Source organism: Salvia splendens, chromosome 1 (assembly GCF_004379255.2).
Source record: "Salvia splendens isolate huo1 chromosome 1, SspV2, whole genome shotgun sequence".
In the NCBI taxonomy this organism is placed as follows: Eukaryota; Viridiplantae; Streptophyta; class Magnoliopsida; order Lamiales; family Lamiaceae; genus Salvia; species Salvia splendens.
Window position 1 is genome coordinate 23179168 of NC_056032.1, and position 21721 is coordinate 23200888.

General features: G+C 36.3%; 1 non-coding gene and 2 pseudogenes across 1 annotated transcript; 2 read left to right on the forward strand and 1 right to left on the reverse strand.

The window, feature by feature from the left end:
• The first annotated feature begins 3649 nt into the window (after positions 1-3649).
• On the forward strand, positions 3650-3743 carry LOC121758123 (annotated as a pseudogene).
• A 216-nt stretch (positions 3744-3959) lies between these two features.
• Positions 3960-4065, forward strand: LOC121758116. Its single transcript, XR_006041338.1, has one exon. It is a non-coding gene; the product is annotated as a small nucleolar RNA Z103 (small nucleolar RNA).
• A 702-nt stretch (positions 4066-4767) lies between these two features.
• LOC121745433 lies at positions 4768-7958 on the reverse strand (annotated as a pseudogene).
• Between the last annotated feature and the right edge of the window lie 13763 nt (positions 7959-21721).

Genomic DNA, 21721 nt, shown 5'->3' on the forward strand with positions numbered 1-21721 from the left:
TAAGCACGAGATTTGCAATTCAAATAATTGTATCGAATCAAACTAAAATATTAAATTAGGTTGGGAGTTTTTGAATCGGATTATATTTTTTATTCTCCATAATCGAATTGACTGGGTCGGTTTTCTTTAGATAAAAAAAACATTAAATTGCTAATTATATTTAATGCTAGTATATATTTATTAATTTATTTTTAGTATTATATTTTAATACTAATAGTTCATTCTTTTTGTTGAATTTTCAAATGCCACGGATATATCGATTTAGTTACAAAAATCTTGGATTAATGAATCTCGACTTTTGAATATTTGGTATCAATTCATATTGTTATTTAAAAAAAACTTAGATTTTCAATTAGACAAAAGTCCAATTTAAAATCTGGAAACAAAATATTATTCCCTACAAGTTAATATGTTCAACTCACACTGGTCTATTAAACTAAAAGTTAGGCAGAAACTTCTAATAGTAGTAATTGATAATAACGTGGATCAGTGAAGCGAGAATAAAATATGAGAGAATATAAAATACGTAATTGAAGAAGGTAATTGAAGAAAAAGTAAAGTATAAAAGAAAATCAAGTAAAAGAGATTAAATTAATTTTTGTAACAAATCAACATTTAGAGTTAAAAGAGGTTTACATGATGACCTCTGACGATAGTGTTGATTTTTGGTGGTGTTTTTCTGATAGCACCGCTTTCCGATTAGCACTTATCAGAGGGGCGGCAATACATTTTTCGACGACTCCGAAAATTTATTAAGACTAAAATAGTTGTGAGAGAAATAGTTTAAAGGACATTCTTAATCCAAAATCAATTATATTATGGTAAATTAAATTATCATCTAATTATTACTTTCAAATATAAAATGTGTCAGTCTAGAAATCGCGATTTGCAAATTGCTCTCGCTGTCATCTACCTACCAATCACCTTTGTCATCTGGTGGTTGTCACCACGCGAGGTTGCAATATTTCAATTTTAAATTATAAATGTTACTTTCTAAAAATATATAATTTGATTATGTATTGACCAACTATATGGAGGACATAAGATTTCGCAAAATAAATACTACTACTACTGTTATTTTTAACATAATCACAAGACTGACGATCTTATGAAACAGCTCTCCTTCGAATTCTCCATTGGTTACTAAAATGTTCATTAATAAAAAAATAATCTGATTGAAAATATAAATCTGATTAATAATATTTATTAATATCCATAAAGAGTGGGGCGAGGAATGTTAGTTTAACTGAAATTTCTTGGGTTTAGTTAGGTCCAAAAATTTCGGGTACCCGATCCCGAATTTCCAAAAATCTAATATCCGGTACCAGATCCGAAAATGATTTCGGGTACCCAGATACCCGACTCGAGTATCCAGTCCCGAAAATTCGGGTATCCAATCCCGATTGTGGATTTTTTAAATATTTTTAAATTATTTTTTAAAGAAAATTAACTACAAAATTTTGGAAATACAAACTTATAGTTCAAATTTGATATAAACTTGAAGTAATTCGACTTTAAGATTTTTTTTAAAAAAAGAAAAAAAAACAACTACAAATTATTAGAAATAAAAAATTCATATCATTAATTCATAATAAGCATCACAATTCATACCTTAACCCTAAATGTAACTTAAGAGTGAAGGATTTCGGGAGTATATTTGATTTTTTAAATAATAAAATAGATACATAATTTATTAAATTTAAAAGAAATTTAAAAAATCGGGGAATTTGGGTATACCCGATCGGATATCGGGTTACCCGATACCCAATCATCTAAAAATCCTATACCCGAACCCGGTCTCGAAACCCGAAAAATCGGGTATTGGGTATCCAATTACCTGATATTTCGAGTTCAGATATCGGGTATCCAATTCCCGATATCCATTTTGACAGCAGTAGGTTAAGTAGACTAGTTTTTGCATTAAATTGCCGCGTTTCGCACTGTATTAAATATTCGAATATTATACTATTATTTAATATCCAAACTAACCGAGTTATTGCATTGCAAATGTTTTTAAAAGAGATCTGATTTATCGTGACTTTGCAATAGAACGAAAGTTTAATGTCAAATATCAAAAGTCTATGATCTATTTCTATCGTAGTGTGGTTTAAAAATTTAATGCGGTGTTAATCTAATGATAGTATAATTAGGTGGTGTTCAGTTGCCATGACTAATATCATGAGATTATCCATTGAGGATTAAGTTGTTGGATTATTTTAGTTGGAGGGGGGAGGCTATGACTAATTATCATGAGATTATCTATCTAGGATTAAGTTGAAGGGTTCAATCTTATGAACCAAACATGATACATATTTAATCATGAGATTTAATTTTGCCAACCGAACACCCAGATATCCGATGACATTAGTATTTGATCTATTAATTTTTTAACGTGATTGAGACTTGAGATCTAATGATGCAAAGTAAATAGAATTAGTGAATTATTATAATCCAACTATTTGATTTGTAAGAGAAATACTATGGCATTAGCCTTAATTGAGATTTAATATTGCAAATTAGATAGATCAATTATTAATTTAATTAAATAGCTTTTTAATGTACTTGAGATTAAAATATTGCCTAATTCAACTAATAAATACAAATAATGAGTATCAGTAAGAATTACTAACTTATATTGTCACTTTGATTTAACGGTAAACAACACTATTTAATATAGAAATTTAAGATAATGAGTTAAAATTTGCATTCAACAATCTCATAACATTTTAATGAATATGCTATGGTGATAGAATGTGCAAATTGTCACAATTTAGGTTTCGAAAATATAAAATATTAATGCAGTAACATGAATATGAATACTCTATTTATTTTATTATTGCACATTATTTTTATAGTATTGAAATTAATGATATTAATATTGTACAATACGTTTATGTATATTTCAATTGATGCAATCTATATATTTTATGAAATGTCAAGTGAATTAACAGTAGTTATGCTCTATTTTATGGAGTGAAAGCAATTATAATAGTGTTTATAATAAAGACCTAGTGTAAATTTTTACTTTTATTGAAACTACAAAAATGTAATTAATGCAGAATTTCAAATTCAAAAGAGGGGGATTCTTTAAACAAAATAAAAAATTGGGCTGAAAGTTAATAAAGTGAAAGAGGGGGATTCTTTAAACAAAATAAAAAATTGGGCTGAAAGTTAATAAAGTGTTTTTAAAATTTCCACTATCTATTATTAATATTTTAATATATAAATAATACTCTAATTTACTAATATATGGTTGACTATAATAAATCACTAATTTGTTGTTATTAATTAATCAGCAGTGAGCAATAGGGCATAGCCTAGCCCCCAATTCTAAAATTTTCCGCCTCCTCACCTCTCACCATTTCTGTTTATTAATCTCTCAATTTCTATTTAGTGGAGTTCAATTTTTTTAATCTTTTTTTGTATTTTTATGTGCGTCGAAATACTGATTACCAGCGCCAGAGATTCAATCGGTGTTGCGTATGAGCCGACGCCATATTTATCTGCTTCTGCTTCTGCTTCTGCTTCTCGATCGGAGCTCGCTCGTTTCGACCTTCAATCTATAAGAACTGGTGAAATTTCATTCAAATTCAGAATTGCCTTTCAAAATTCCAGTTTTATTTTCTTCTCTTAAATGTTTTCTTTGGAGATGGAAGTGATGAATATTTCCCCAGATGATTCGACGTTGAACTCCTTTATTTTCTTCCATTGCGGAGAAAATCCAAGCCAAAAATCTGATCCATCTCTTCTATCAATTTAACTCTTCGATCATACTTTCCAAATTAATCAACATTTTCCTATTTATTGAAATATCAATACTTGTGATGATGTTATATCAAAATGATTAGATTTTATTATATTCTCTATAGAATTTCATTTCAGAAATCATGTATACTTCGTTGTTGAGTCTATTGTCAATAATGAAGTATTTAAATAGTGCATTCTGTAAACTCTTTCGGATGGATGTGATGAATTTTTCCCCACATGATTCGACGCTGAAATAACTAAGCGCTCATTTTTTTTTCTCTCATTGCAGAGAAAATCCAAGCCAAAGTTCTGATCCATCTCTTTACCTTTACATTCAACGCATTGTATTGCAATTAAATTCACATTTATGCGGTATTGAACTGATGTAACATAATCCCTCCTCCACGAAATAATACCCCGTTTTGTATCTATAGAATATGCATTGAAGTAGAAAGAGATGCACAAACACAAAACATCATACTTTTTGCACCTTAACCTAGAAATTAAATTGCAAAAGTTGAAAAAAACAACGAATCATATTTAATTGTGATTCTTATTGTGGGATGCACTGACATAACAAAATGTACTCTTATTATGGGACTGAGGGAGAAGTATCAAACTCAAACTCTAATATCATGAACTAATGTTAGATTGCATAAATTCAAATTAGTTGGAATTGGTAATGCTTCAAAGGGATCACGAACTGAACCATATGTGAGAGAATGGTGGGAAGAGAGGTCAATTTGTGTCATTTTAGTTTTGTATCTGGGTGAAAGAATAGACGCACACACTGTCTTGGAGTTATATAAGCTTGCAAACACACCCTTACAATATTGGTTAATAAGTAGGGAATTTTATTTAGTTGCCTTCAAAGGTATATATTTGGTGGATCTGTCTGAAATGATTTCATCAGCGATGTTAGCTATATTGATTTAACCATAATAATGTTGCTAAACCTTCATAAGTTTTCTATATAATTTCTTAGCCGCATTCGAAAATTCTCTACCGAGTAAAAAGCAATGGAAACAAAACATATGTAATTAGAGAGTTGAAAGATTATCCAACGTTTTCGCACAATGTGTAATGCACTCTGATAAAATTCGTTTGTACCTGTATCTCCACTCCACAGCCAACCTCCACCTTGAACTCGACCTTGTTTTCTTTGCCCCACTCATTCTTCGCCAAGAAAGAACCAATCTCATCTCGTAAAGCCTGGGATGAAGTCTCTTCCTCCCCATTAAAGTCTTGAATTTTGCCGATGTTATGCAGTAGTTGCATATCTTCATCCATTAAGGTCCAACAACTTCTCAAGACATCCTGACATTTCTTCATTGTCCATTCCATTACCGCAACCTCAGGTGACCCGAATATGCAATGTGCTTAACTGATCGCCGCTTGCTAACAGGAGTTGCCCACAAACGGAGGGAGGGCAAAAGAAGGCTTGCCATCTTGAGAAATGTAGAGTGAATCTTTGGGCCACGAGCAAAGGGAATACATTTCACTTTCCAAGGAGATAAAAGCCTTGTCATTTGGGTTGTCCTGCAGAATGAATCCATAATGTTCGAGAAGCTCCAAGTTTGTATATGTACCATAACTCAGAAGAACCTGCAGATAGGAAAATTAATGAACTTACCTCAGACAACAAACCAATGGCTTATGCATATATGTTAAAACAGTTTTTTTTTAATAGAGTTTCTCCATGAGGGCATATTTTATGAATGTTTATGAGTAGATAGCGCGATTACTTTCTGAGTCGTTAGAGTTGAATACACATGTCATTTGCTCAATCCTCAATCATCTAAGAAGGCTTTATAATTTTTATTGAACATAGTTACCAGTTATTGGTCACATGCAAGAGAATCGCCTAGGAACCAGAAAAACTCATGCCGATTCCTTTAGAGAGTGAAAAGGCAATCCACCACATAGGATAAAAGTTGAATGACAAGAAGTTGGTCTAGAAGCAAAAAAGAAAAGAAAATAACCCAGATTTTCATAAGGAAACAAAATGCATGAACAAGTGAATAGAATACATGACCAATACCTGATCTCCTCTTTCATAGTTTCTCTTAGCATAGAAGCAATAGCTAGCAAGACCTTCATGATAACCAGCATCGGTTAACTTATCTGGGTTAGCAACTACAAGGTCTTCTGTTGAGCTATCATCTTTTTCTCCTTTATCGACAGAGGTTAGAAAAGAGTCAATATCAGTTGCCTCTGACTCGTCCAACTGATGTGGGTTTTCTTCAGGAGGTGCATAGTTAAAGAAGTCTCCAACAGGACATAAACCACCGGCAGTATCCCAGGATATATGCATAGTGCGCGAAGATATCTTCAAAAAGGACCATGAGCAAATTATTGTATTTAATGTTGACAATTTTTGCAAACAAATTATTCATTTATCTTGCCATTTTTCTACTACTTTTTTGTTTTGAGATATGGAACAATGAAAGTAAAATAATTTCAAAATCATAAGTTAGAACTTAGAAGTATACTCAACTAGAAAACAAAGCTATCGATTAAAGAAGTTATATTTTTTAAAATGACTTCATTGGGTTTGTTGGGGGTTAAGGCATAGGAAGAATGCACCAAAATCTTATAAAAGATTGAAAGATAGGTGCTTACGGTTGAAGAAGCCCATAGGAGCATTGAAAGTAGTGAGCTGAGGCTTGATGTTAAGTTCCGATAGTACCGGAGTAGCTTCTTTCCACTCAATTTTAGCTTTATGAACAGCCTTTTCTGCAGTCCAAATGGCATCATCAATCTACAAGTGGTTTTACACTACTCTTAAAACCCACAGCTCTAACAAATGGTGTTTACATAATTTATCCTCAAAAGAGATAACACTAGATACTCTAAAAAAATGTATCAACCGAAACTAACCTGTAAAGCTTCGATCTCAAACTGAGTAAAACTTGCGAGCAAGTCATAACTCCGAGGCAACTGCTTTAGGTAAGGATACCACCATGAACTTCTGCCCTTGTTCATTTCGTTTAGTAACGCAACGCACAATACCAGCAATAAGTTCAAATCTAACCAACATCACATATACGTTGTGGATAAGTGCCACATTTATCCCTATTTTTCACTTAATCCCCATTCATCAACAAAGCCTTGATGCAAGTTCAGCATAGGGTTTAGGGTAGCTATCCTCTAAGTGGTCAATTCAGTCCATTACATCATTATTCTCTTCTTTTTCTGCACCAGACCACAACACCATGATAATATCGCCCTCTAGCCATACCTCTCGAATTAATTTGCACTATTGGCTGGTTTCACTTATAATTTGTTGTAAATTTAAAATATGTATGACAGTATATAGAAAAATTACTTGAATTAAAAAGATGAGGTATTATACATCATAAAAATTAAAAACTACAAATCATATAAATAGTTAAAAACTCAAACATCCGGGCTGTCGTTGGATCACGTCATGTTTCCAGAGCCCCTATCTCTCATGTAATTTGGCTCTCTCTTTAGCCCGTTTCTCTTATCCCTAGGAGGTCTTCCTCCACTAGCAGGTTTTTTCGGAAAACTTTATTTATTCTGGTGTGGATGGCGGGCAGGCCTATATTCAAGTTACATAATAGGACTCCTTACAAGCGTTGTTTCTATCTACTATTATCTAAAAATAATCAAGTTACACAAAGCTACTAGCTGTCGACAAGTAAGAATTCGCTTCAAAGTGATTCTATTATGTACACGAAACTAATTTCGCTATGGCTAAAAGCATTAGATTTGTCAAATGTATAAGCACAATCATTCTATGAATCAGAAATGAAACTAGCACCGCTGCGTGAGACGAAACAGCTAAGCTACCTGAGTAGGAGAGAGAATATTGAATTTCCCCAAAGCAGTAGCCAATTTCCGATCACTGCTAATTAGGCAATCGCTCGTCATCAAAGCAGCCTTCGGGACACTCAATACCAATCAATTCCCCTTTCGTTAAAGCACGCTAATCCTCTCCTGCATCAATCATCGGTGTGAGTTCAAACCTCCAGCAGAAGATTCACAGAGAGAATTATGCATAGGTGTTTGAACTCTACCCGCCGGCTTCAGGAAAATGAGAAACGCGCATAGAAAGGCCGAGACAAGCGGATGAAGTGCCCGTGGAATTGGGAGAATCCGAGATTCCTAGCGTGGTTGCCCATTGGAGAAATCTCTCTAGGTCTGCACCTTCTTCTCCTTCCATTTCCTCTGTATCGAAATGGGCAATACATCTCAATATCTCAATTTGTAGATTTATTTTTTGGATTATTTATAATTTAGGAGAAATAGTAACAAAAACCATGAACATTGCCCGAAATTTAAAAGTATTTAATTTTAAAAGTTTTTGTAAATATCATGGCTCGTCGAGCGTCCTATGTGTAACCCAATGCACTGTTTTTAAAATAAGAAAATACTGCCATTTTGAATCTTAATTACATTTACAATTGTATCCCCAATATCTCCAAGTTTGGTTCAACTAGTATTAACACACGAGCTATGCACGGAACATAAGAGTTTCAAATAATGAATATAAAATATAATAAATATATAGAAAATAAGAATTGAAAGCGAGATTTAAAAAAACAGAAATGTACTTATCTTGTCTCACTCAAAATGAAGAATTTACTACTCCCCAGTGAATGAAACATTTAGGCAATTTTAATTTATAATCTAAGTGAAGTAAAAACAATAAAATTAATGACAAAAATAAGATGTGTGGCTAATGATCAAAGAGTATGAATTAATTATAATAAGATATACAAATAAAGAAAATATGTGTGAGTAAAGATGTTTATTGAAAGTGCTATGCAAATCATTAATCCAAATAAAAGGTAAATTAATATATAAATTTAATAGCTTAATTTATAAAAAATTAATTTGAAAAAAATATATGGAATATTAAGCATATCCACATTAAATATATGAATAATTTAAATCATATAAATTTAAAACTTCTTTGAGAAGTCAAGTTAGAAAATTTGTATTATCCAATAATCACATTTTAGTTGACTGTTTCTTTCTTTCTTTTAATTTCAGACCATAGCATAACTTGATATACATTTCCAAAGACTAAATGAATTTTTTATATTGGAAAGAATAAATTTCTTACTTCCCGCCACATATACGTATAAAAAGTAAATTACTACTATCACTTAAAATAACAATAATATTTTATGCATCTTGTTTGTTTTGAATAATGTGAGAATTTACAATACTCTTTATATTAAGAAGTTATACTAAGTTAGATTTAATTTTAAATATATATAATGCCATCTTATTCCTTAGTTTAATCTATAAACTTAGTAGCATTGTTTAATTAGAGGCGAATTAAAATATAAGAACTAAAAACTTTAATTGAGTAAATATAGGATGGAAATTGTAAACATTACATATATCTGTTGTCGTTTAGCTTGGGAATTAATCAGGAGAAAAAGTATTGCAATAAATGATTAAATCTAAATTTTAACCTAAATAAATGGAAGGCAAACTAAACTCTCTTGCACAATTCCAATTTAACTCAAATATAAGGCTAATTTATATATAAATTTAATAACTTAATTATAAAAAAAAATTAATGGTAGTGCACTATTTAAATGTGTTTTAACACTTCTTCAAGAAGTTAGCATTTTATTGGGCTATTATTTGTCCAATTGTTTTTGCCTTAAAAAATTATTTTTGAGTAGAAGACACATCACCTTTCCATTTTTCCTCCAAAAAGGACATTAAGGACTTTTCATCAAACTTGCACTTTAGATTAGTATAGATTTCAATTGTAAAATTCGTAGAGGTATTTTGCGAATTTCGGGCGAAAAGAGTGCGGTTGTGGTTTCGACTTCAATTTAAGTTGAAGTTTGTCCGTCAACTTGGTTTGGGAACTACATTGCCTTCACAAATTTTCCAAACTACAACATTTTGGTCGAATGTCTTCATCTTAACTTCATTGTGGAATAAATTATTTGATTGTTTTAACTCCGAAAATTAATCGTAATCATTTATGTCCTAGATCTAGTGACTAGATAGATATATAAATAGATATATAATCGCTTTAAAGTGGAATTGATGTAGATATATAATAAGGGCGTCCACAATGAGACGCCCGATGGCACGCCCGATGCGTGCCATCGTCCGCCCCATTGTGCGTGCCTGCCATCGTCCGCGCCCTACGCCCACGCCCGATGCATCGTCCGCGGTTGAAGCGCGGACGATGGCATATCGTCCGCGCTATTGTGGGCTCGGCGGACGATGGGCTATCGTCCGCGCCATCGGGCGCCTCATTGCGGGATCGGCGGATGATGCCACGCGTTTTTTATTTTTGTATAAATACCTCTAACCCACCTTCATTTGTAACGTTTCATTTTCACGATTTCACTCTCGAAACTCACATTTTTATTATTTCAATGAAATGGATGCAAGTCCCAACAGTCCGATGTTTGGGGAGGCGCGTTGGCCGGGTACAGAACCCGACGAATATCGGCCATTCAACGCCAACGCAAAGTATGATCCCGAATTCAGCACGTAATCGTACGGTTTGTCTGACATGGAGCCGTCACCAAACCGACTCGTCGCCCCCTCCCGACACGCCGCCGCCGCCCACGACACCCCATCCGCCGCCGCCGACGCCACCCCATCCGCTTCCGCCCCGCGAAAAAGAAACAGAACCGGCAGCGCGCGCAGAAGTTGCCACCTACGGGAGTATGTGAAGAGTACGCCCCCGGCCGTACAAACTACCAGCCGGATGACCCTCGTATTGGCGAGGTGTTGGGTGGCTACATCGGAGGACCCGATATTCGCGAACAACCAGAGGCAGCAGGCGTACTGCGAGTGCATCGCCGACCGCTACAATGCGGCGAAGCCGCCGAGCACGTACAAGCGCCAACGGGAGCAGCTCCGCAAGCACTGGGACCAGGTGGAGACAAATCAACCTGTTCTCGTCGGAGTACGAGAAGTGTGCGAGGGAGCTGGTGAGCGGCGAGAGCTTGAGCGACGTGCGCACTAAAGCGCTGTTGTCGTACCAGTCCCTGTACGGCGACTTCAAGCACGAGGCCATCTGGGCGCTCTTGAGGGACAAGCAAAAGTTTCAAGGCGGGATTCTACAAACCGGGGCGACAAAGAAGATGAAGACCACCGAAGTTGGTGGTTACACGAGCAGAGAAAGCGGAACTTGTCCGGTGGACCTCAAGCGGACGTACATGGAGGACGATAGTACCGGCACACCGATGTCCTCCCTGCATCCCATAGGCGTCAAGGCTGCGAAGGCCAAGGGGAAGGCGGCGGCGACATCATCCTCGACCGCCGCCGTGCCATCTCCGATCCCAGTCCCGATCCCGGCCCCGAGCGCGATGGCCACCGCGTATGAGTCGTTGGCAGCAGCCTCGATGGCGAAGACGTTGTTGCAGACGCATAAGGCCCTCAAGAAGTGTACGGACCCCGCCGAAGTCGAAATTCTCCGGGGGTTGATCGATGAGTTGCACCGGAAGTTGGGAATTGCGTAGATTAACCAACTTGAATCGTGAAACTTTTGTATATTTATTAATGCAATATTCACCGGTTTTTGGTTTCTCGTTGTGCTTTTAAATTAGTTTGCATTATATATTTGAAAACATATAAATTAATTAACAAAATAATATTAAAACATATAGGGCGCGCCTTATGGGACCCCATTGCAAGTGGGAGGGTAGGAGGATAAAATTGATGACGTGGCGTGCCATAGGGCGCGCCTTAGGGCGCCCCATTGTGGATGCCCTAATCGCTTTAAAGTGAAATTGATGTACTCTATGAGCTGTTATTTGAAAACCCAATTAATTGCATGTTGGACTAGTCACAAGAGATAGGAGATTAAAAGTTCAAAAATGCATAAGAGCATCCGCTCTATAAGGCGCCCTATGCTCCGCCACATTAACATTTTATCCTCCTACCCATTCACTTGCAGTGGGATTCCCTATAGGCCGCCCTATAGTTCACCCTAAGCATTTTATTTATTTGAATATTTAAAACACTACAAAAATTGAAAAAAAAACTTCATTTCATTGAAAGTTCAAAGGTTACAGTACTAAATAAAAAAACTACAAATTCTCAATGGCGGTTACGGTTCCAAACTTCTTCAATCATGTCGTTCATGAGCTGAGCATGGTCTTGATGGTTGCGCATTGAGGCCTGTCTAGATAGAACCTCATTGAAGCCCATCGGTAATCCTCGATCGTGGGGCTGGTTCGTCGTGCTAGAGCTAGATCCACCTGATCCTCCCTAGCATTCCAGGAAAGCCGTGCGTCGTCTCATGCATCATCATAAGGGCCTGGCAATCCTCAGCAGTCGGCTTTCGCAAATATGTGTTGCTATACGCCTCCACAACTCCCCTACAAAAATTCGTCAGGAACTCGCGTCTAGTTGTCTCTCCGACGTGAAGGTAATCATCGAACATGTCCGTCGTGATGCCGTGGGCCAACTGCCGGAGCCCAACCGTGCACTTTTGCAAAGGCGTAAGTCTGGGTCTGTGTTGTGGTTTTGGAGCCCCTTGCACAACGGAAGACTTGTACAAAATAAATAAATCAGACGTAGGATCTATTTGACAGATTGTGGGATTAATCAATTCACATGTTAACATAGAATTGCATGCTAGAACGCAAATAATTCATGCTCATATAATGTAAATCCTAAACATGAATACTACGGTTTAGAGTTACCGATTTGATTCTCCAAAGAATCGTCGATTGCTCGCGCCTTCTCTACGATGATCTTCAATACTAGACCACGGATCTTCTGACTGGTGTCCCAAACTGTATTCTGAAATCAGGGTGGGATGGTCTTGTCGAAACACTAGGACTCGAATAAAGAAGACAGAACTTTCTCACGGAGGAGAGCTGAAAAATTCGATCTCCTCTACTAGTTAGAGAGGGACGAAAATTTCATTATGAAATCAATCAATTTTCTGTCTCCTTTATTCTCCTATTTATAACAGTTACATATTGGGCCAAGTCAGGGATCTATGGAAGGTTTTGGATATGGGCTCCCCCAATTAGCTTTTTACTAATTATATTGAACCCGCAATTTAATACAAGCTTATATTGGAATATTACGAGTAGCCACTACAGAAGTAATATTGAACTCCCCATCCAAATCCGAAATTACAAGTAATCCGGGTTTCTATTTTGTTTATTATTTATTTCCCACGCTTAAGATATAAATGTCCATTAATTAATTAAAGTCTGCTATGAACTTAATTAATTAACATCTTATTAATTCCAATAGTGGATTAGCAAGAAACACTTATTTATTATTCATAGAGTAATAAAACTCTAACTGACCACTTTCCGAATAATAAAACCTTGTTCAAGATCCTCTTGAGGACATTATCAAACGAGACTCACCTCGTGCACGATTCAACCTAATAACAATCCTAGCACCGCTAGATAATGATCACCACTACCCAATATACCTGGATCGTTGGGTGACGAAAAACCAGCACATTTGGTAAGTCAAAGTAGTAGATACTCAATATCGTATGCTAACGTACATTGATTAAGAAATTAATTATCAAGACCTCGTCTTTCAGTAGATAGCATAAATACTCGTCTTGCCGTTTAGATCCAATTCAGTGTTATACCACACCAACGTCATCTTATTTCAATAAGGCTTAGAAATTATAGGACTGACATTGCAACCTTTCACGATAGGTAGTCTAGGCCTATCTAGGTCGTGAAATTCTTATTTTTCTTTGTTCAGAACTGACCGTGTTACCTTAAATTGGACGCGGCCCACAACCGGTCTACTAAAACAAAGACTTAGACTTTGTTTACTTCTTATGCATTTAAATGTTTATATAACATCTTATAAACACACAAGTAAACACAATGTAATAATATACTGTTTCTATTCGTGCTAACTGCTCAAATAATACTGAATCGGGTTAAAAGTGGATTGTAGACTTTTTCCATATACAAGCAAGATTCTATTTGCGCGAACTCGCTCGAAACATGCTTTTCAGTATGCTAAACCTAACAGTCTACCGATGCCATCTTCTCGATATTGGAAGTATTCATCACTTGCCTCCAACGTTTGGACAATGTTGAGAAAAAAATCTCGCCTCATTCTAAAACAACGGTGAAAAACCGTCCGGCCCCACCGTGGTTGCTCGGCAAAATAGTCTGTGAACAAACGTTGGTGAGCTACGCCGTGCTCGAGTCGGAAAAACGTCCGATGTCAAATCGGCCTCGGGATCTGCGCCGCCGCCTGGGCCTACTCCGCCGCTTCGCGCTCCATTTCGGCCAAGCATTCCACCGTAGCCTCATGAACGCAATCGAATAAGGCCCGAGTAATTCCCTCCGATGTACTCCAATCGTTACCGAGTCTCATTTTTTTTAGTGAGAAAGTAGGGAGTGAAATATTGGTGTGTGGGGAAAGTGAGAGATGGGAGAGAATTATTGGTGTGGGAAATGGAAGAGAAATAGATAAAAAATTTGAAAAAAAAAGAAAAAGAAGGAAAACCCGTTTCATCATCCGCGTCGCCCGCAGTGGGGCGGATGATATTGCGGACGATGCCTGGTCGAAGGCCTATCGTCCGCGGAAGAAGCATAGGGCGCGGACGATGGATGTGCCATCGTCCGCTCCACCGTGAATGCTCTAACATGTTTTATTCAAGTAATTGGGCTCAAGAATTATTCAAGAGCACCATTAGAAATGATGATTTGACCTGAAGTTGTATTAATTTAATTACATGCAAAGCATAAATTAAAGCCTAATGAAAACCCTCTTTGTTGGATATATATATATATATATATATATATATATATATATATATATATATATATATATATATATATATATATATAGGGATGCATTCATTTCCTTTTTGCATATTTTCTCCTTTTTCCTTCTTGATCTCAGCCCCACGATTTTGTCATCCGACGGTTAGATTAGTGCCACGTGTCATTTAATAATGCAGATTTTCCGTTGAATAATGCACACCGACTAATAATGCACAATTATAGTGTAATAATGCAGATTTTCCAATGAATAATGCACACCGACTAATAATGCACCATTATAGTGTAATAATGCAGATAATCTGGACCGTTGATGAATGAGATCTAACAGCTCATATTAAGAAGAATAAAGGATCTAAGGGATGAATAGGAGAATAACGCTCCCCTATATATATATATATATATATATATATATATATATATATATATATATATGGATGTACTCATATCCTTTTTCTACATTTTCTCAAATCTCCTTCTTCATCTCAGCCATTTATTTCCAAGATCCTAAGGCCTAAATTATTGGCTTTTACAATTAAATTAAATACACTAAATTGTTTGTTATGGTAACTTCCATGATTTTCTCCTTTGAAGATCTTGGCGGTTATCTTCTAAAATCACACCCACCAAACGTGTTTCTCTCCCTACTCCGTCGCTGAACTCTTTCTCTCTCCCTATTCCACGCTGCAATGAAACCGTATTATTGTCTTAAATTATTTAGTGCACCATAGAGGAAGCCGATACACATAATGCACCAAATTGTACTACGTAATGCATGTTATGGGTTATATAATGCACGATGTGTGAACTGAATGTATAAGTGTTCTGAGCCGTTTTGTTTGTTTATGTTATACAATTTCACGAATAGTTTAAGATTGGCACTGTTTGCTTGTTTGGGGCACGTTTCACTCATTCCCCAAGGGTTTAGCAATCCTTGGGGCTAGGGTGTAGTATGGTTCAAGCAACGCAACCGTAACTAAGTACACGAGTATCAGTTCTTCTTCTATGGTTTAGTTATCAGCGTCGCTAGGGTAGTAGTTTAAGCCGATACACATAATGCACCAAATTGTACTAGGTAATGCATGTTATTGACTATATAATGGACGATTTGTAAACTACAATGTATATGTTTTCTGAACCGTTTTGTTTGTTTATGTTATACAATTATATGAATAGTTTAAGATTGACACCGGTTGCTTGTTTGGGGCACGTTTCAATTATTCCCCAAGGGTTTAGCAATCCTTGGGGCTAGGGTGTAGTATGGTTTAAGCAACGCAACCGTAACTAAAGTCCACGAGTATCAGTCCTTCCTCTGGGGGGGTAGTATTAATCGATAAATGTAATGTACAAATAATACTGTAAAATGTAATATATCTAATCAGTGATGTACAATGTATGTACTGTAATGTATAATTTTTCCTGATATGTTTTTGTTATGATTGTATACAGCAATTTAGTTTGCTCAGCACTTCCCCACCAGTGGCCATATCTGAGGCTGTATAGATGGTCGACCTTCCTCCCCCTTGGTTTCCTATGCTCAGGCTCTTCCTGAGCTGTACTTGTCCCGGCCTCTGCTTAGCTCTCCCGGAATTTCTGGGCAATTCCAACTGGAATTACATCATCGACCGCTTCGTCGATGTCCAATCTAAGTTGCTTTACTACTGTCCAACATACAACATCAGAACATGATTGAATGTATAATACTTGATGGTCGATGTATAATACTTGCTAAATAATGTACAGAAGCAATCAGATAATACACAACGGAATATTACATTGCACCAATTAGATTCATATACACCAGCAGTCAAATAATGCATATACTTGAGAAGTAATGTATAAAAATAGATAAATAATGTACAAAGACATTCAAATAATGCACAAAGGAATATGACATTCACCTATTCACCCATGTACACAAGCAGTCACATAATACCCAATACATGATAAATAATGTAAACTATTAGCTAAATAATGTACACATTCAATAAAATAATGCACACAAGAATATTGCATTCAGCCATTCACCCAAATACACAGGCAGTCAAATAATGTCTAAATTTGATAAATAATGTAAACTTCTAGCTACATAATTTACAGATTCAATCAAAAAATGCACACATGAATAATGCATTCACCTATTCACTCATGTACACAAGCAATCACATAATGCTCAATACTTGACAGATAATGTAAATTACTAGCTAAATAATGTACAGATTCAATAAAATAATGCACACAGAAATATTGAATGTATAATACTTGCTAAATAATGCACAGAAACAATCAGATAATGCACAATGGAATATTACATTGCACCAACTAGATTCATATACACAAGCAGTCAAATAATGCATAATACTTGAGAAATAATGTGTACAAAAAGATAAATAATGTACAAAGGCAATCAAATAATGCACAAAGGAATATGACATTCACCTATTCACCCATGTAAACAAGCAGTCACATAATACCCAATACTTGATAAATAATGTAAACTATTAGCTAAATAATGTACAGATTCAATAAAATAATGCACACAAGAATATTGCATTCAGCCATTCACCCAAGTACACAAGCAGTCAAATAATGTTTAATACTTGATAAATAATGTAAACTTCTAGCTACATAATGTACATATTCAATAAAAAAATGCACACAGGAATAATGCATTCACCTATTCACTCATGTACACAAGCAATCACATAATGCTCAATACTTGACAAATAATGTAAATTACTAGCTAAATAATGTACAGATTCAATAAAATAATTCACACAGAAATATTGCATTCACCCATTCACCCGTGTACACAAGTAGTCAAATAATACCTATTAATTGATAAATAATGAATACTAATAGTTAAATAATGTATAGATTCAATCAAATAATGCGCATAGGAATATTGCATTAACCCAATCACCCGTATACACAATCAGTCAAATAATGGATAATACTTGACGAATAATGTGTAAAAAGTGACTAATAATGTACTCAATCAATCAAGTAATGCACAACAGAAAATTACATTCATCAACCCCCCATTTACAAAAAAACCGCCGACGAATGCACCAAGGAATACTAAATGATGTACATCAACACCAGGAATTCAACATGCAAATGAAATAGATCCCTCACCTTCGGCCGGCGTTGGTTGAGATCATGAAGGTCGGCCTCTCTTCATCATAATGCATCTGCGAGACGAAACAAATATCAAAACCCGCTAAGATTTCGTCGACAAAATCTGCAACTAAAGCATTGTAAACCAGAAAATAATTTCACACCCATTTCCTCTGTATCGAAATGGGGAATACATCTCAATATCTCAATTTGTAGATTTATTTTTTGGATTAATTATAATTTAGGAGAAATAGTAACAAAAACCATGAACATTGCCCGAAATTTAAAAGTATTTAATTTTAAAAGTTTTCGTAAATATCATGGCTCGTCGAGCGTCCTATGTGTAACCCGATGCACTGTTTTTAAAATAAGAAAATACTGCCATTTTGAATCTTAATTACATTTACAATTGTATCCCCAATATCTCCAAGTTTGGTTCAACTAGTATTAACACCCGAGCTATGCACGAGACATAAAGAGTTTCAAATAATGAATATAAAATATAATAAATATATAGAAAATAAGAATTGAAAGCGAGATTTAAAAAAACAGAAATGTACTTATCTTGTCTCACTCAAAATGAAGAATTTACTACTCCCCAGTGAATGAAACATTTATGCAATTTTAATTTATAATCCAAGTGAAGTAAAAACAATAAAATTAATGACAAAAATAAGATGTGTGGCTAATGATCAAAGAGTATGAATTAATTAGAATAAGATATACAAATAAAGAAAATATGAGTGAGTAAAGATGTTTATTGAAAGTGCTATGCAAGTCATTAATCCAAATAAAAGGTAAATTAATATATAAATTTAATAACTTAATTTATAAAAAATTAATTTGAAAAAAATATATGGAATATTAAGCATATCCATATTAAATATATGAATAATTTAAATCATATAAATTTAAAACTTCTTTGAGAAGTCAAGTTAGAAAATTTGTATTATCCAATAATCACATTTTAGTTGACTGTTTCTTTCTTTCTTTTAATTTCAGACCATAGCATAACTTGATATACATTTCCAAAGACTAAATGAATTTTTTATATTGGAAAGAATAAATTTCTTACTTCCCGCCACATATACGTATAAAAAGTAAATTACTACTATCACTTAAAATAACGATAATATTTTATGCATCTTGTTTGTTTTGAATAATGTGAGAATTTACAATACTCTTTATATTAAGAAATTATACTAAGTTAGATTTAATTTTAAATATATATAATATCATCTTATTCCTTAGTTTAATCTATAAACTTAGTAGCATTGTTTAATTAGAGGCGAATTAAAATATAAGAACTAAAAACTTTAATTGAGTAAATATAGAATGGAAATTGTAAGCATTACATATATGTGTTGTCTTTTAGCTTGTGAATTAATTAGGAGAAAAAGTATTGTAATAAATGATTAAATCTAAATTTTAACCTAAATAAATGGAAGGCAAACTAAACTCTTTAGCACAATTCCAATTTAACTCAAATATAAGGCTAATTAATATATAAATTTAATAACTTAATTATAAAAAATTTTTAATGGTAGTGCACTATTTAAATGTGTTTTAACACTTCTTCAAGAAGTTAGCATTTTATTGGGCTATTATTTGTCCAATTGTTTTTGCCTTAAAAAATTATTTTTGAGTAGAAGACACATCATCTTTCCATTTTCCCTCCAAAAAGGACATTAAGGACTTTTCATCAAACTTGCACTTTAGATTAGTATAGATTTCAATTGTACAATTCGTAGAGGTATTTTGCGAATTTCGGGCGAAAAGAGTGTGGTTGTGGTATCAACTTCAATTTAAGTGGAAGTTTGTCCGTCAACTTGGTTTGGGAATTACATTTCCTTCACGAATTTTCGAAACTGCAGCATTTTGGTCGAATGTCTTTATCTTAACTTCATTGTGGAATAAATTATTTGATTGTTTTAACTCCGAAAATTAATCGTAATCATTTATGTCCTAGATCTAGTGACTAGATAGATATATAAATAGATATATAATCGCTTTAAAGTGGAATTGATGTAGATATATAATAAGGGCATCCACAATGGGACGCCCGATGGCACGCCCGATGCGTGCCATCGTCCGCGCCCTACACCCACGCCCGATGCATCGTCCGCGGTTGAAGCGCGGACGATGGCATATCGTCCGTGCCATTGTTGGCTCGGCGGACGATGGGCCATCGTCCGCGCCATCGGGCGCCCTATTGCGGGATCGGCGGACGATGCCACGCGTTTTTTATTTTTGTATAAATACCTCTACCCCACCTTCATTTGTAACGTTTCATTTTCACGATTTCACTCTCGAAACTCACATTTTTATTATTTCAACGAAATGGATGCAAGTCCCAACAGTCCGATGTTTGGGGAGGCGCGTTGGCCGGGTACAGAACCCGACGAATATCGGCCATTCGACGCCGATGACACCCCATCCGCCGCCGCCTACGCCACCCCATCCGCTTCCGCCCCCGTGAAAAACAAGTAGAACCGGCAGCGCGCGCAGAAGTTGCCACCTCCGGAGTATGTGAAGTGTACGCCCCCGGCCGTACAAACTACCAGCCGGATGACCCTCGTATTGGCGAGGTGTTGGGTGGATTCATTGGAGGACCCGATATTCGCGAACAACCAGAGGCAGCAGGCGTACTGGGAGTGCATCGCCGAGCGCTACAATGCGGCGAAGCCGCTGAGCGCGTACAGCGCCAACGGGAGCAGCTCCGCAAGCACTGGGACCAGGTAAAGGGACAAATCAACCTGTTCTCGTCGGAGTACGAGAAGTGCGCGAGGGAGCAGGGGAGCGGCGAGAGCTTGAGCGAAGTGCGCGCTAAAGCGCTGTTGTCGGTTCAGTCCCTGCACGGCGACTTCAAGCACAAGGCCATCTGGGCGCTCTTGAGGGACAAGCAGAAGTTCCAAGGCGGGATTCTGCACACCGGGGCGACAAAGAAGATGAAGACCACCGAAGCTGGTGGTTACACGAGCAGCGAAAGCGGAACTTGTCCGGTGGACCTCAACCAGATGTACATGGAGGACGATATAGTACCGGCACACCGATGTCCTCCCTGCGTCCCATAGGCGTCAAGGCTGCGAAGGCCAAGGGGAAGGCGGTGGCGACATCATCCTAGACCGCCGGCGCGCCATCGCCGATCCCAGTCCCGATCCCGGCCCCGAGCGCGATGGCAGTCGCGTATGAGTCGTTGGCAGCAGCCTCGATGGCGAAGACGTTGTTGCAGACGCATAAGGCCCTCAAGAAATGTACGGACCCCGCCGAAGTCGAAATTCTCCAGGGGTTGATCGATGAGTTGCACCGGAAGTTGGGAATTGCGTAGATTAGCCAACTTGAATCGTGTAACTTTTGTATATTTATTAATGCAATATTCACCGGTTTTTGGTTTCTCGTTGTGCTTTTAAATTAGTTTGCATTATATATTTGAAAACATTTAAATTAATTAACAAAATAATATTAAAACATATAGGGCGCGCCTTAGGGGACCCCATTGCAGGTGGGAGGGTAGGAGGATAAAACTGCTGACGTGGCGCGCCATAGGGTGCCCCATTGTGGATGCCCTAATCGCTTTAAAGTGAAATTGATGTACTCTATGAGCTGTTATTTGAAAACCTAATTAATTGCATGTTGGACTAGTCACAAGAGATAGGAGATTAAAAGTTCAAAAATGCATAAGAGCATCCACAATGGGGTGCCCTATAGTCCGCTCTATAGGGCGCCCTATGCTCCGTCACATTAACATTTTATCCTCCTACCCATTCACCTGCAGTGGGATGCCCTATAGGCCGCCCTATAGTCCACCCTAAGTATTTTATTTATTTGAATATTTAAAACACTACAAAAATTGGAAAAAAAAAACTTCATTTCATTGAAAGTTCAAAGGTTACAGTACTAAATAAAAAAACACCAAATTCTCAATGGCGGTTACGGTTCCAAACTTCTTCAATCATGTCGTTCATGAGCTGAGCATGATCTTGTTGGTTGCGCATTGAGGCCTGTCTAGATAGAACCTCATTGAAGCCCATCGGTAATCCTCGAACGTGGGGCGGGTTCGCCGTGCTGGAGCTAGATCCACCTTCATCATCGCCCCAATCGGTGACTCT